Source organism: Alligator sinensis, unplaced genomic scaffold, assembly GCF_000455745.1.
Source record: "Alligator sinensis unplaced genomic scaffold, ASM45574v1 scaffold575_1, whole genome shotgun sequence".
Classification (NCBI taxonomy): Eukaryota; Metazoa; Chordata; order Crocodylia; family Alligatoridae; genus Alligator; species Alligator sinensis.
In genome coordinates this window covers 938,005-953,176 of record NW_005842051.1, presented here as the reverse complement: position 1 = coordinate 953,176, position 15,172 = coordinate 938,005, and positions in this window count along the sequence as shown.

Below are 15,172 nucleotides of genomic sequence, written 5' to 3'. Positions count from 1 at the left end.
TACAGTACATAAAGGCATTTTCTGTTTTTTATTGGTCTGGTTTTCAGACGGACATCTGATTCACTGTTTTTTGTAGCCTTTCATATTAACATGAAATCAAGACTCTGATTTGCTTTTACACTGCATTTATTCTTATATACCACTTGTTTTGACCTAGCAGACATTGTTATATGGGAGTACTAATTGTGTGCCCTGAAGTAATTGGTCTCTTTTCTAGATTGTTTAGAGAATTGTTCTAATGTATGGAGGGGGTCGAAGCCATAATGTGCTGACCACCATCTGATAAAGATTCAAACTTATGCTACATTTTGAAGCCTGGATCTTCTATGCAGTACACAAGGATAGAACTACGAAGTACTAATCTAAATATGAACTTCCCCAAAGGCTGGTGATGATCATACATGGGGTTTTGGTTTGCATCTAGTTCTAATATTATTATTTGCTTCATCCACTCAAAAAGCATCTTATCCATCAAAGAGCTGTTTAAAGTCGTATGGTGTTTTTATGAATAAGTTGGTCTCCAGCAGGGACTTAAGGAATGGTTTAAATTTTGCATCATTCTGTTTGTAGCTATGAATCAGTTTCAAGTGTTAAATTGAAAATAACAGTTTGGCCATCTGATTCTGTATTCTACCAACTTGTTTATTATTAGTCTGCAAAATGTTGGGATACATGCCCCTATTCAGTAGTGGAAAAGGGCCACTGAGGGAGGAGACTACAATAAAAAATAGCTGTGTTCAGTGATGATGTACACATTTTCCATGAAAGCCACTATTCTTTTTCAATAATATTTGGCTAAGGAAAAAAAGAGGAATTACTATCTGACTGAACTTTGTATAAATACATCCAATGGTCTTATTAATTTACCTCAAGATGTGAAGCCAGTAACCTGGAAGAGCCTCCTACATCCTTTGAACCGTAATATTTTACAGGGCTCTATACTCTGAATTCAGAGAGAACAGGATGTAGTCACTACACCACTTTGTTCATAACTGTTGTTATGTTCTGATTTGTAGTGTCCTATCATACACCGCAGTGTCTTTTTTCAACCAGCTATTTTGCTTGGGTCAGCACTATTGCATGGGTATCTAGAGATCTGTATCACATTACTTGGGCTTCCTGTTCATCCCATTCTGCGTGCAACTAAGGCTTTTCTATTAGTACTGCTCTTCTAAGGTCAGATCCTTAACCCTGTGTAAATGCCCTTGGTGTCTCTCCGGTCATATGAAGAATAAATCTCAAACAGGAGAAGAGAGTTTTTCTTAGCATGGGAGAATCTTTGTCTAATGTCAAATCAGTTTTACACACTTACCTCCCTTCCCAGCTATAAACAGGGTGTATTAGAGGTGGGAGGACATGGGGTAAAGCACAGTAATCTGGTCAATCCTCATATGGGAGAGCCTATATGTTAAGTATAGGCAGTGCATTTTACACAGCTACATTTGCATTTTACACAGCTACTGAGAAAATGGAAAGGTGATTTACATCCATTATTCTGTGTTGAGGTTTTATGGCCAGATTTTCAAAGGTATTTAGGGGCACCCATACATGTGCAGTGAAGGTGTTCTGACACGCTGTAATCACAGCCTGTTGGAACGGACTTGATTAATCGAGTCTGGGGGACTGTGGTAATTACAGCGCTCCAGCAGAATCCACCGTCACATATATCAATGTCCCCTCACTGAAAAATGGTGGCAGAGGCACTTTAACTAAAGCTCATTAGATAAGCTTTAGTTAAAATGCTCCTGCTGCTATTTTTTAGTGCAGGGACACTGATATACATGATGCTATGGGCACTTTAATTAGAGCAGGTCTCAGAGCCACTCTAATTAAAGGGCCTCCCTGCCACTCCCTGCCAACTAAAAAGATGCACCTAGTGGGATCTTTAGTAACAGCACTCTGCCTGAAACTTGTCTAATCTCTCTCCCAACCATATATTTGATTCAATAAAAGATATTACCAAAAACCTTGCTCCTCACATAATGTCTGGACCATAATGGGTACAACTACACTCCAACCTATTACATTGAATTAAGTGGGAATTAAATGTTTAACTTAACTTTCTCAAGCACTTTTGAAAATTCAAGTAAAGAGGGTTTTTTTTTATATCATACAGAGCCTAGATACCTTTTTGAAAATCTGGCCTCTACTGCTGAATGTGTTGTTCCTCGTCTTTGCAAAGATATAGGAATTGCTTGCATCTCAAGTGCAAACCATTTCTAAGGGCATATCTACATATGCATTAATGTGCAGCAGTTATAACAGGTACTAACTAAATGCACAGTAACCAGTGCTACTGTGCAGTAGTGCCAGCGCACACATTTTAGGTGATGCTAATGGGCAGTAGACTAATATAGAATGAGCATTAACACATTAGCATGGTTTTTGCCTGCCACACTAATGAACAGTAGAATTAGTCTATTGCACTTCTTTAAGTGTTATAATTTTGATTACTTTTGGACTCCTATAGAACATAGGGTCATTTCCCTTTCTTATTTTTTCTTCAAATGCTTAGAAAGTTTCTTATTTATAAATAAAAAGCACTGAAGGTTGTCTACTTTCTTCAGGCTTATTTTCTTCTCACAAAAAATTTACTTATATTTCTTATTGGCATTTGAAATATGGAAGCCATTTGGTCTCAAGTGTGTTTGCAAATCTGAGCATCTATGCATTTAACTACTCTTGTAGGGGTGTAAATTAGGGGCTTAGAAGCACTGCACCTTCAGATCATTTTTTGTGGGAGCAACTTGTACACAAAAAGCACTATGTAGCCTCATTTCTTCACAAATGCACTTCCACAAATCTAAACACTGATTATTATAACTATGTTTAATGAATTATCTGTGCAGGATATTTATCAGGAAACCACAGTTCAGAACATCTTTTTAAGAGCATTTCTCCTTTTATCTACTTTTACAGCTGAACTGACAGGGCAAATGACAGCCTGAAAAATAGTGAGGATCCTTTTTGTGCTTATCTATTTATTCTAATTAAAAGATAATATCATCCTAAACTTTTTATACAAAAAAAAAAAAGCTCATCACCTTTTGGCAGTTACATTCTGTTGACTGAGAGAAGTGCATTAGGAGCCCACACTTAGCACAAATTCATTACACAATTTTATCACATATTAACTATAGGATACAAAATATATTATCATACTATATGATATAGTATATATAGTACAGATATCTCAGAGGGTTGGGGGCACTCAATGAAATTATCTGCCAGCAAATTATCTCCTTTAAAACTAATGAAAAACAGTTATATATGAAGGCTAGTTAGCTAGCTAGATACTACACACAATTAACTTGTATAATTCATTAATACAAGATGTTGCAGAGATCAACAGTATAACCAAAGCAACCTCAGTCACAAGAAGTTTATCAATTCATAGCTGGAGGAGACCTCTAGGACCGCAGGGGAAATACTGCTAGAAGCAGTGCTGGAGAAGGTAGAGGACATGAACTCCCAGGAAAGTGGAAGCTGGAAGCTTGTGACCTCTGACAGTAAGCAGAACTCATCATTCCCACCTGAAGAAGTTTGGCTGGAGAGCAGATATGGAAACCTAGTGTGGCAGAGCACCTTTTGGGTGTTCACCATGTGGCAGGGGCTGCAGTACGCTAGGGCTATATATATATATAAAGCTGTATGATTGCTCAGACGTACAGTATGAAACTGGAAACAGGCTTGTTGAAAGTCTCTGGGTTAGGGTCAGAAGACAGAGGAACAAGTGTGGTGTTGTGGTGGGTGTCTGCTATAGACCACCCAACCAGGAGAATGAGGTGGATGAGGCTTTCTTGAAAAACCTAATGGAAGTTTCCAGATCACTGGACTTCTTTCTTGTGGGGGACTTTAATAACATCATCTGGCAGGGCAATATAGCAGTGCACATGATATCCAGGACATTTTTGGAGAATGTTGGGGACTACTTCCTAGTGCAAATGTTGGAGAGGCAAATTAGGGGGCTGTTCTTTTTGATCAGCTGCTCACAAGCAGGGAAAAATTAGTGGGGAACATAGAAGTAGATGGCAACTCGGGCATCAGTGACCATGAAAGGATTAAGTTCAATATCCTGAGGAAAGGAAAAAAAACAAGAGCAGCAGAGTATGGACCCTGGACTTCATAAAAGCAGACTTTGATTCACTGTTATGGAATAGGTCCTCAAGGAATCAATTTCTAAGCACTTGGAGGAGCAGGAGATGATTAGGAACAGTCAACACGGATTCATCAAAGGCAAGTCTTGTGTTACTTTCTATGATGAGATGGTTGGCTCTGTGGATGCAGCGGGGACAGTGGATGTGCTATACCTTGGCTTTAGCAAGGCTTTTGATACAGTCTTCCACAACTTTATTGCAATGAAGCTGAGAAAGTATGGGTTGGATGAATGGACCGAAAGGTGGATAGAAAACTGGCTGGAGCATTAAACTCTAAGGGAAGGAATCAATGACTTTTGATGTCTAGTTGGCAACTGGTATCAAATAGTGTGCCCCAGGGTAAGTCCTGAGGCCAGTGTTGTTCAATATCTTTGTAAATGACTTGGAAAATGGACTGGAGAGCACCCTCAGTTAGTTTTCAGATGATGCGAAGCTGTGAAGTGTAGTAGATATGCTGGAGGGTAGGATTAGACCTAGATACACTGGAGGACTGGACCAAAAGACATCTCATGAAGTTCAATAAGAGCAAGCACATGGTCCTATACTTTAGAACGAAAAATCCCATGCACTGGTACAGACTGGGGATTGACTAGCTAAGCAGCAGTTTTAGGGATCCAGTTTTGGGCCCCTTACTGCAGAAAGAATGTGGAAAAAAAATGAAGAGAGTCCACTAGAGGGCAACAAAAATAGCTAGAGTGTTGGGTAACGTGATTTCTGAGAAGAGGATGAGAGAACTGGGTTTATTTAGTCTAGAGAAGAGAAGACCAAGAGGGGATTTAATAACAGAGGGTAATTACAAAAAGGACAGAAGTAGACTGTTTTCAATATTGGCATATAACAGAATAAGGAGCACTAGTTTCAAGTTCTAGGAAGAGAACTTGAGGTTAGAGATTAAGAATACCTTTCTCAGTAGAAGGATAATAAAGCACTGGAACAGGTTACCCAGAGAGGTTATGTAATCTTGATCCTTGGAGGCTTTTAATATTTGTCTAGACAAAGCCTTGGCTGGGTTGATCTAGTTGCGAATGGTCCTGCTTTGAGTAAGTGGTTGGACCAGGGGCGCCTGTACACATCACAGGGTTCAATCCTCATTAAATTAAATAGCTTTATAAAATGTAAACTTATTTATTTTGGAACATCGCATCAGTGTTTGCATGTACTAAGTTTCTGAATAAATTAAGCTTTGGAGCATCACATCAATGTTTGCATGCACTAGGTTTTCAAATGAAATAAGTCTGGTCCCTGGCCACTGCCTCAGGAGAGTGGGATGGTCCCATGCTGCAACCCCCTCTAGGCAGCCTCCTAGGAGGCATGTGGGAGCACCCCCAGCAGTCAGTGCAGACAGGCTCTGAGCCCCCCAAGCCCACTGAATAGTGAACGTCTGTTTGGTTCTCTTGTTCTCTTTCAGTCTAACTTATAGTGCTCTAAGTGAAGCACAGTAGTTAGACTGCTTCTGCCAGAGGTTTTCTGAACATCTGTACTTGGCCAAATAATCCACATCTACCCTGTTAGATGCCTTTCAGGCTGCTTGAGTAGTGCATAATAAACTTGATTTCATGCATTCTAGAATAATGCTATATCATAGGAAAGGAGGAATGCCTCCATATATACAGCATTAACTGAAAAACCAGACTGGCTATAAAGTAAGAGTGAAAAGGGACACCTAAAGGTGGGAACTGACCTGGTGGAGGTGGGGGTAGGGAGGGGAAGTAATATGTACTTCAGGTGTAATCTACATCAAAATTTGTCAGCATTTACATGGAAAAAATGCTATAAATCTTGGATGAGAACAAACACACTATATATCTTTTCAACTACCTGATATATACCTGAATGTCTTAATCTAGTTCAGTTTGTGGGTGTTGATACAACATTCGTATCTTAACCTGTATACATAGAAACATCTCCATTAAAAATATGGAAAGATAAAAGAAAAAAACCCCACCTAGTTCATCATTTGGTATCATATGCAGATAGGTTGAGACTACTTGGCTGCTTGGTCAGCGTTTAATATTAAAAGATAGGTCTAAAATATAACAATAGTGCTGAGTGATTAGCAACACAATTTTTAAATTCATCGACGGTGGATTCAAATTAATGTATTCAATAAGATTCAATTGATTAATTACAAAATTGCATTACTAAAGGTACTTAAATGAAAGGAGGAATTCAGCAGATTTTTCACAGTGAGATAAGTCTGCTGGATTTGGAAAAATGAAAATAAGGAGATGAAATATACAAACTAAAGTCTCAAAACACTGAAACCTGAGTCAGAAGTTGAAAACCAAACTTAGTTTTTTATCTTCTTAAATTGTGCCTATTAAATTAACCAGAGCATAAAGGCAGCCTGTACCAGCTATGTAGTTATATATTGCATTGTATTTTTATATGCACCATTATTTAATATGAATTACTTCCCCAGCTTGCTTCCTACCAGTACAGAGATGGGACAGAAAAAAAGTCATTGCTCTTGGTGGATTTGTTTTCCCCCCTAATCCATACACAAAACTAGCCCCACATTTTTCACAATTGCCAAGGCACTCCCTGGCAGTGGATTGTATACTGTGCTGTAGGTTGCTGGTGAGCTTGTAGATGTGAGGGTAAAGTATGCAGATAATGTATAAGCAAGCATAGGTCAGAGCTCTAGTCTATTCCAGCATGAAATGAAAGATAAAACATAAAGAAATAATGTCCATGGGAGTATGTATTATAATCTCACAAAACTAATTCTGTTATTGAGGTGGGAAACCTCCGTGGAACAGCTTCTCAGCAGCTCCATAGGTTGCTTGGATAACACCTGCGTCTCTGGGGTGTCTAGCTATACATCTGTTCAGCACTTGAGTTGAATATCAGTCTTGTATTTGGCTGAACTATTAAATAAATAGAACACATGAGCAGATGCATAGCAGCACAGCTCCATGCCCAGGTCAATGCTGGCTCCTGCCATGCCAGTCGTGGTTGGCTGCCACTGAGGTAATGGCTGCTTTGTGCCTCTCCCCTGCTCCTCTCCCACCAACAAAGGTGGTGGTCAGGGCTGTTGCTCATCCCATCGCATCACCAGCCACAATACTGCACATAAGCATATAACACGTTCAGTGGGAAATCACATTCATTCCATTGCTGAGTCCTTCTGTATTCAAAATTTCCACTGAAGTGTAACTCTTCTATTTCTGCTCATAGATGTGGGAGTTAGGGAATATCTGTCTGTACATGTGTGTGCTAGGTGCTTCCTTTTTAGCCTTAGCTGGAATATGAAGCAAACACTGATCATAAGGGGCTTAATCAATTCAGCAAACCTGAATAGTATTTGCTGCTGTGTGGAAGCTAGTATTCCTGAGACAATCAGTTGCAAGGAAGCTCAAATTGAATGCACAAAAAACTGACACACACAAAATGAGTGACTATCTCTGTCAATCTTTTAAAGTCTGGTAAAGAAGAAGTGCACAGTGTATCAAAGGAAAAGCATTATGATTGATATTCCTAATGTTTATGGCTATGTAAACTGTCAGAACGGGTATAATTTTTTGTCAGCAAAAATCCACCACAGTGGAAACACACACTTCTTCATTTGATCCAATTTTTAATGCAATATTGTGAAATAATTGTGGCTGATAAGGACAGCATTTATAAGTTAACTTTTAAATTATTGACATCAATGAAACAGATGTGGTGTGGAATGAAAGAAATGCTGTGTAGAACAAATTATTACATTTTATAACCATCATGTATTAAAGTGTCTCTGTTGTGGCATAAAAGACGTAGCATTATGTTAGCCCATATAGTGTAATTGAATGTGCTCAAAGAAGGGCTGAAAATGACGATAAAAAGACTGCATTGGGAATAAAAATGAATGTGAAAAGTTTGCGCAAAATTGAATTATTCCAATTCATTATATCTAAAAGAAGAAAAAAGAGCAGGGAAAATGAATACAAAGGAGACGTATATTAAAAAAAAATTAAAACAAATGACAAATGACATATGTTGTACTATGTATTCTCTTAAAGTTGGGGGCATTCCAATTAATGTTGAGTTTCATAGAAATGATTTAAATTGAGATTTCATCCTTTTTTATTGAGTGTTGTCATATAATTCCACTGGAGAAGGTTTAACAAATACCCTGTACATGGATGTTAGTACAGTATGTAGGTTGCTAAGTTACTGAAAAACATCTTTTTGGTCAAGCATTTGATTGACTATAGTGCATTGCTAGCTTTGATTTGTTTATGTCAGCTCAGTGTGAGGGTATTTTAACGTTTCTGTTCTAGACAGTTTGACATTTGCATGTGGGCACAAGGACTGCAATGCTATTGGGCCATTGAAGGGAGGTGGTTGCCTGTGTCTTTCCTCACCACTGTATAACCGCTAAGAGTGAAACAGAACCTGGCCTTAGAAAGACATGAGAGATGATATATTAAAAATATTTTAATGGGAGTATGAGCAGCCTCCATCATGTTCCATGAGAGTAGGCTCCAATATTTGCTCCATTATGTTGGTAGGAATAGGGATTGGACATTTCAGCAAACAGTTGCCTCTTTTTATGAGGACTGAGCTGACATTTGCTTTATTCTCTTCTTTTTATCTTTGAGAGAGTTTTTCATAAATTTTCAAAAAAGATTATTTAGTTACACACTTATACATTGGCCAGTAATGTAATTCTGGGTGGGTGAGAACAGCAGATGCCCCAGATACTGTCTAAGGCAGAGGGACTGCTGGAATGGAGCTATGGAGAGTGCCTCATGCTCCCATCTCCCATCCCTTCTCTTCCTCCCCCTGTACCTTCCTTGTATGGTAGCAAAAAAAAATGACTCCCCTGTCCTACACACAGCAGTGAACCTCTGCCCACTGCTCTTGCTCAGGGTGCAGCACTGGCCAGTTACACCTCTGATTTTTAACAGCAACACCAGCAATCCCTTTCATATGCCACTAACTTGTACCAAGATAGAATATCATTACACAAAGATGACTAGATTCTCTGTTTATGGTGCAAGAATGACATCTGACGCTAGAATCAAGGTGTTCAATTCAGTGGTGATGGGTGCTTAGCTATGCTTTCTGCAAGCCCCCTCCTGCTCCCTGGTGCACAGTGAAGCACTGATACCTAGTTTCCATTTCAGGGTATTGGTGCCATATGTAGATGGGCTAAAACTGAACAAGTTGAAAGCTGTTCTAACTTGAACTAAACAACATTGTACATGATGGTCCTTGGGCCATAGAAGTGCACAGTTGAATGTTAACTCCACTGCTGAGTTTTGTACCATGTGATTTAGTGAGACCCCATAACTTGGCCCACATTATTTAGAAATTCCACCAAAGAGAAATGAGGCATCACACTGTATTAATGTCTTTAAATAAAGTTCCAAGACTGTGCGTTTGCGAACTGATTTCCCATGCCTCTGTTCCTATATAACTTTTTTTTTGTTTTTTTGCAAAAAACATACATGTAATTGTTCTCCTGAGTCCTTAATTCATAACAGCAACCTTTTATAAGAAATTAAAATATCTAGAGCCAAGAAAAGCAAGAAAAGAGCAGGCAGGCAGAAAAAAAAAATCCTCAGCTCTCCAAAACTTTAGGACCCAAGTGCCTGCATCTTTTTAAAGGATCATTTAGTTCAATTATACACATGTTTATTTTCTGTGCTTGTTCTATTGCTGCTATTCTGGAATCTCTTATATTATGTCTGTCTGGCAAGAGCTGAAGCATCCATTTTGTGTTAAGTGAACAATGTGTTCTACAGCATTAGTATATCAAAGTTATTGATTCTTTTAAAACAAAGTTGCATAAATGTTTCACTTCAAAGCCTTTTAATACATGATAACACTTTTCAGTAGAGACTATGAAGAAGTATAAATCCTTGAGCTTGTGCTCACCCCAAACCGGTTTTCTATTTCATGATTATATACAGCTCCAGTGTGGCTTACTGGGTACATGAATGGCCTAGTCTTTGGCAAATTTACGCACAACAAGAACAAAGGCAACCTCTTCTGTCATCCAAGGTACAGAAAGATACATTAAAACTAACAAAGCAGAAAGGGGTCTGAAATTGAAGCAGTTTTTAAAATGACAGTTTAATGAAAGCCGTGTGAAAATACTATCAGTCTGATGGAAAACATCTGTCCTCAACTATTCTTGAATGATGGAAGGTTGTGAGGTGCTTGAAGAATTTGTTACCAACCTATGGTTATATCAACAGTAGGTCAGGCGTGACCTGTCTTCTTTAATATCATAACAGTGACACTCCAAAATATAAAATCGTTCAGATGATCTGTCAGAGCAGGATTTCTGATTGGTCTTTGTGCATGTAAAAGCTTATTCTTAAGTACTATATAATAAATTTATGGATTTATAATTAAGTTGAAACTTACAAAGTTACTTTGAACAAAAAATTTGGAAGCATAAGCTATGCACCTCACAAACCATGACACATCACAGTACCGTTCTGCTAGAGATAGGAAAATGAAATCTCTAATTAAAGGATCATATACATTTAAGAATTACCTAACTTTTTATCTGCATCCATAAGAAATAACTACCAGTTACCCTGAAAATAATAGGTACTTTGCAATGATGAAATGACCCCAGCTTGGTGATGTTTGTTTAATGCTTTCAGACATAATTTCTTATTATTTACTTTGTCTTTCTAATATTTTACCATTCGTCTCCTTATTGCTTTAGAGGAATCTTACTTATCTGAATTTTGTCTTGGTGGTAACCCAAAAATAACCTCAAGTGGCAGTAGCAACAAGTTATTAGCTACTTTATATTCACTTTTTACACTACGATATCAATAGTATCTGAACTGCCAACATGCATATAAGATCATTTGTAATTCTAGCAGAACCATCCATGCTGCTGTGGTCAAGGGTATGCCATTATTTCACTTTTTAAATCCTCTGATATAACTCAACAGTACAAATTTGCTTCAGGCAGATGACATCGAGGTGTTTCGACTGAAAACAGTTTTTTGAGAATCTGAAGCTAATTGATCATTTTTGTGTTCCAAGAGAGGAAAAAAAAATCAGGGTGGTAGTTTAGTGGTAATTTACAATAATTTGTAACTTAGCTCAAATAATTCATGTTAGAAAATGAATCAATGCAAGTGCCAAGCCCATCATTTGCAGTAATAATCTTGTTTTGGGGGGGGGGGGGGGGGGGGAAAGCAAAAAAGCCATACCACAGCTAGAATCGCCCCTTACTCAGCTAGAACAGTGCTTAATATAAGTACTACTTAGGTCTGATCACTGAGCTACATCCCACTGTATGCTTTAAAAATTTTACATGCATAATTCTGTATTGGTTTCAGAGGGATCAGCAATAATATGCATACATGCATAATTCTGTATTGGTTTCAGAGGGATAACCAATAATATGCATCCCTGCCATTGTAGCTGCTCAGAGTAATTATGCCATTTTAGTCCTCCCACTGGTTAGGTTCCTAAATTTTAACCGTGACTTTCTACAACAACATTGGCAGTTTTTCTCTCTCTCTTTCATAAGGTTTATAGCCCAATAATGAACATACTTCAACTGAGAAGGGCCAGAAAGGAGATGATAGCATTTTTCTTTCTGCGTATAACCTTTTGGGACAACATTTGAATATGTGATTGGCAGAGCCTATTTCTTTGTGAAACATTTGGGAGTAAGTACATAGGTAGGGCATAATGACTGTTTCCATTCTAAGCCAGTGTTTAACTTCCCACTTCATGCTTTACTGAAAAATAAAGATCCTATCCCACTAAAACATGTTCATGCATAATTTCTAAGCAGGAGAAGATTCTTGTGGTGTCTCATGTTATCATTATTATGAATAATTATTGAATTGCGGTAGTACCTATATTTAGAACCTAGGACCAAATCACAGACCAAGAACCCATTGTGTTGGCTACTACACAATCAGCAAACATAGCACAAAAAGACAGTCCTTGCCTCCAACACCTTAGAAGCTAAGTATAAAACAAAGGGCAATTGTAAGAAAACATAAATAACATTTTTGAAAAAATGGATTTTGAAAAAGGGTATTTTTCATCATTCTAAGGGGAAGGGGAGGAGGTGGGGAGAATCTTAAAGTTTTTGCCAATTTAGATTGATCTGCAACTCTTGTGTCTACATTAGGATGACTTCAACCCTTGCCTAGTGCTTTGTAAGTCTAAGAAAAATTCAATTCTTATTTTTTATGTAAATGTGAACATCTAAACATGTTGGTAGTATAAACTTCTTCATGGACCTGTATTTCTTATGCATTCTGGTCAGATAATCATTTCCTCCTGTTCTCGCTTACAGAAAGTCTATACTCTGCTGGCAAAAATGGTAGCTTACATATTCTGCCAACCAACTACCAATGAGAAGTTGAAAAAGCATTGTGAAGGCGACAAATTCTTCTAGTTCAACATCTCAATTACAAGGATGTCATGAATTCTACTTGTAAAGCCATAAAAACCTACAAGTGGTATTTGAGTTCAAACCACTGTAGCTGAAAATATAGGATGAAATCCTGGCCTCTCTGAAGTCAGGGGCACAAGATTGATAAACTAGGCAGCTAAGTGAGACTAAGGCCAAATTTAAGGTTTTAAAATTTGCTCAAAATATGTCTTCTCCAGCAACCACAAATCTCCTTATGCACCTATTTTCATTCAGCGTCTAAATGTGTAACACAAAGATCCCTAAACAACAAAACTATGCCTGAATTCCCAAGGGGAATGGCAAAGTACCTATCCTCCACCATCCAGATGAGGCAAAGCAGTGCTTAAGCGCTTCCAGAGTCCTCAGAGGGGCCTAATGTATCCTGACAGTGCTACCTTCATGACTGTCATGGTCACTTTTACTCAAAACCCTGCTGAAGGTGGTGGAGGAGGCTGCTGTGGTATCCCTTTTTTACAGAATAGTTTACTGGTTAGAATGCACATGCCGAAGATCTAAGTCCTAGGATCTCTCCAGATTGGAGGCATTGAACCCTATATTTCCTACTTCCTAGGAAAGTAACCTAGCCACCAGGCTACAGATAAGTTTAGGAGAGATGCAAGGAACCTGCATTTTTCAAACCAGGCCACAGGGCAGCCAAAAAGGAAAGAGTTATGAGATCAGAAGTGAAACTACCAAGAGAGAACCTGTCTCTGGAACCTCATGATTTGGGTGCTCAGCCAAAAGAGGGAGTCATCACTTCTGGTCTTTACTGCAAGGCTTAGTGCATTTTGCATTAGATGATTATTGAAAAAATGCACACAAAACTGTCATAACCCAAAGGTATGATTTTGTGTGTGCTTCAGCACTAGAATTATAAATGCTAAATTGCAGCTTTGTTGCACGGTGGAGTTTTCTGCTGCAGAGGAGAACCCAGGTGCAAGGGAGAATTTCCCGCCAATTTATAGCTTCCTTTGCAGGGTGCATTGCTCAAGTTGCAAGAGAAATGCACGGTGCAAAGGAGTTCCCGCCACCCGCATGCAAATTTGTGTCCCGCTATTGGCTAGTTCTAAATTATTCCCACGTGGTGGCTAACGATTGGCCTGCTAGCTGTATAAGAGGCTTGAGCGGTTTCCGCCCAAGCTGAAGAGGACTCCACATCCATCTTGTGGGGACTCTGGGTACACGGCAGGGTAATAGAAACCCTGTGTGAGATTCAGAGGAGTTTGGCGACCTGATCCATCGCCCACCTCTTTCCGTCTTCGAGCGATAATATTTTATAAGACGTATCTACGAAGTTTCTATTTCGGTGGTGCGCTTGTCCAGGGCATCCGGAGCTCTGTTTCCGTGGAGCCTAGCAAACTCCACGTGATCGTTCGTGTTGTTTTGTCTGTAACCGCAACTCAAGCAAGTTTTCCAGCCTGCACCGCAACCATCTTCGGTGTAAGTAAACAATCTTTAAATCTACCATTATGAGTCCATGCCTAATTCTAGCGTGTCGCGTGTTCTCTCCGACCCCATGTGCCTGGGCTGCTGGCCACAGCCCGCGCAGAGCACAAAAAGGGCCCGGCTCACGCCCGGCCTGCACAAAAACCAGAAATAACCCTAGCAGCAGACACTCTCCTTCCAGCATTTTTTGTGACAGTCAAAAATTCTTCACTATTGACTCACTGGCATTTGGGATCACTTGAGTTTGCACTATGTGATGTTTATTCAGATGGAGAGGTGGCTTGTCTACTATGTAATGGGTCAATATATATGTATTGCACCAATGCAATTGCCCTTTGGGGGTCTGTTTTACTGTGCATATTGTCTCCTCATTTTTGGAAACTTCTGCTGATTTATGCAGAGTACATGGTACTGTGATAGCTTAAGGGAGACTGCTAGATCAGTCAATGATTTTATTCATAAAGAGAAAGATCAGCATGTGTCTTTCTTGAAGAAGCTGCCTGAGACATCATTTGCTGTCTTCACTACTGGCAATGTGCTGACAGCTCAGTACAGGGAGTAAAAGTTGGATTATGCAAAGTCTCTGAGCTGCAAGCAGAATTTAAGGTTCCTAAAATGTGGCCATAAAGTTTGCAAGCAAAGTTCTCAGTTAAAAATAGAGTAAACTGAATAACAAGAAACAGGTGTCTTTGCCTTTTACATCACTGTTGAATCAGATCCCCTAACTATTGAGCAAATTCCCACACAAAGCGCCTAGCACATGCAAAGGAAATTATAAATAAAAGTAAAAATAGAGAAAAATGGTTTACATTAAACTTGGTCATAAAGAAAGTCAAATAACTCCCCTTAACAGTGAGTTTGAAAAACAGGCTGACCCCCACTAAGTGAGAGGAAAAGCAAACTTGGACCTCATTTCAAGTGCTGGAGGCACTTTTCTGAAGGCTGCATAAAATTACTTTCCACAGCATTGAGAATAAGGAAATGCCATGCCTAATCTTACCCTTGGTTGTTTTAAGTTTTCTAGCCTCCAGGCAATGGCAAACCCTTCTGTAACAACGTATGTAGGCTGAAAACGATGTAGTACATAAAAGATAGTTGCTACCCAAGGGAGCGGTGTATTTGTCACCAATGCAATAAGAGCTCCTTGTCTATTAAAGCACACCTGCAGTGT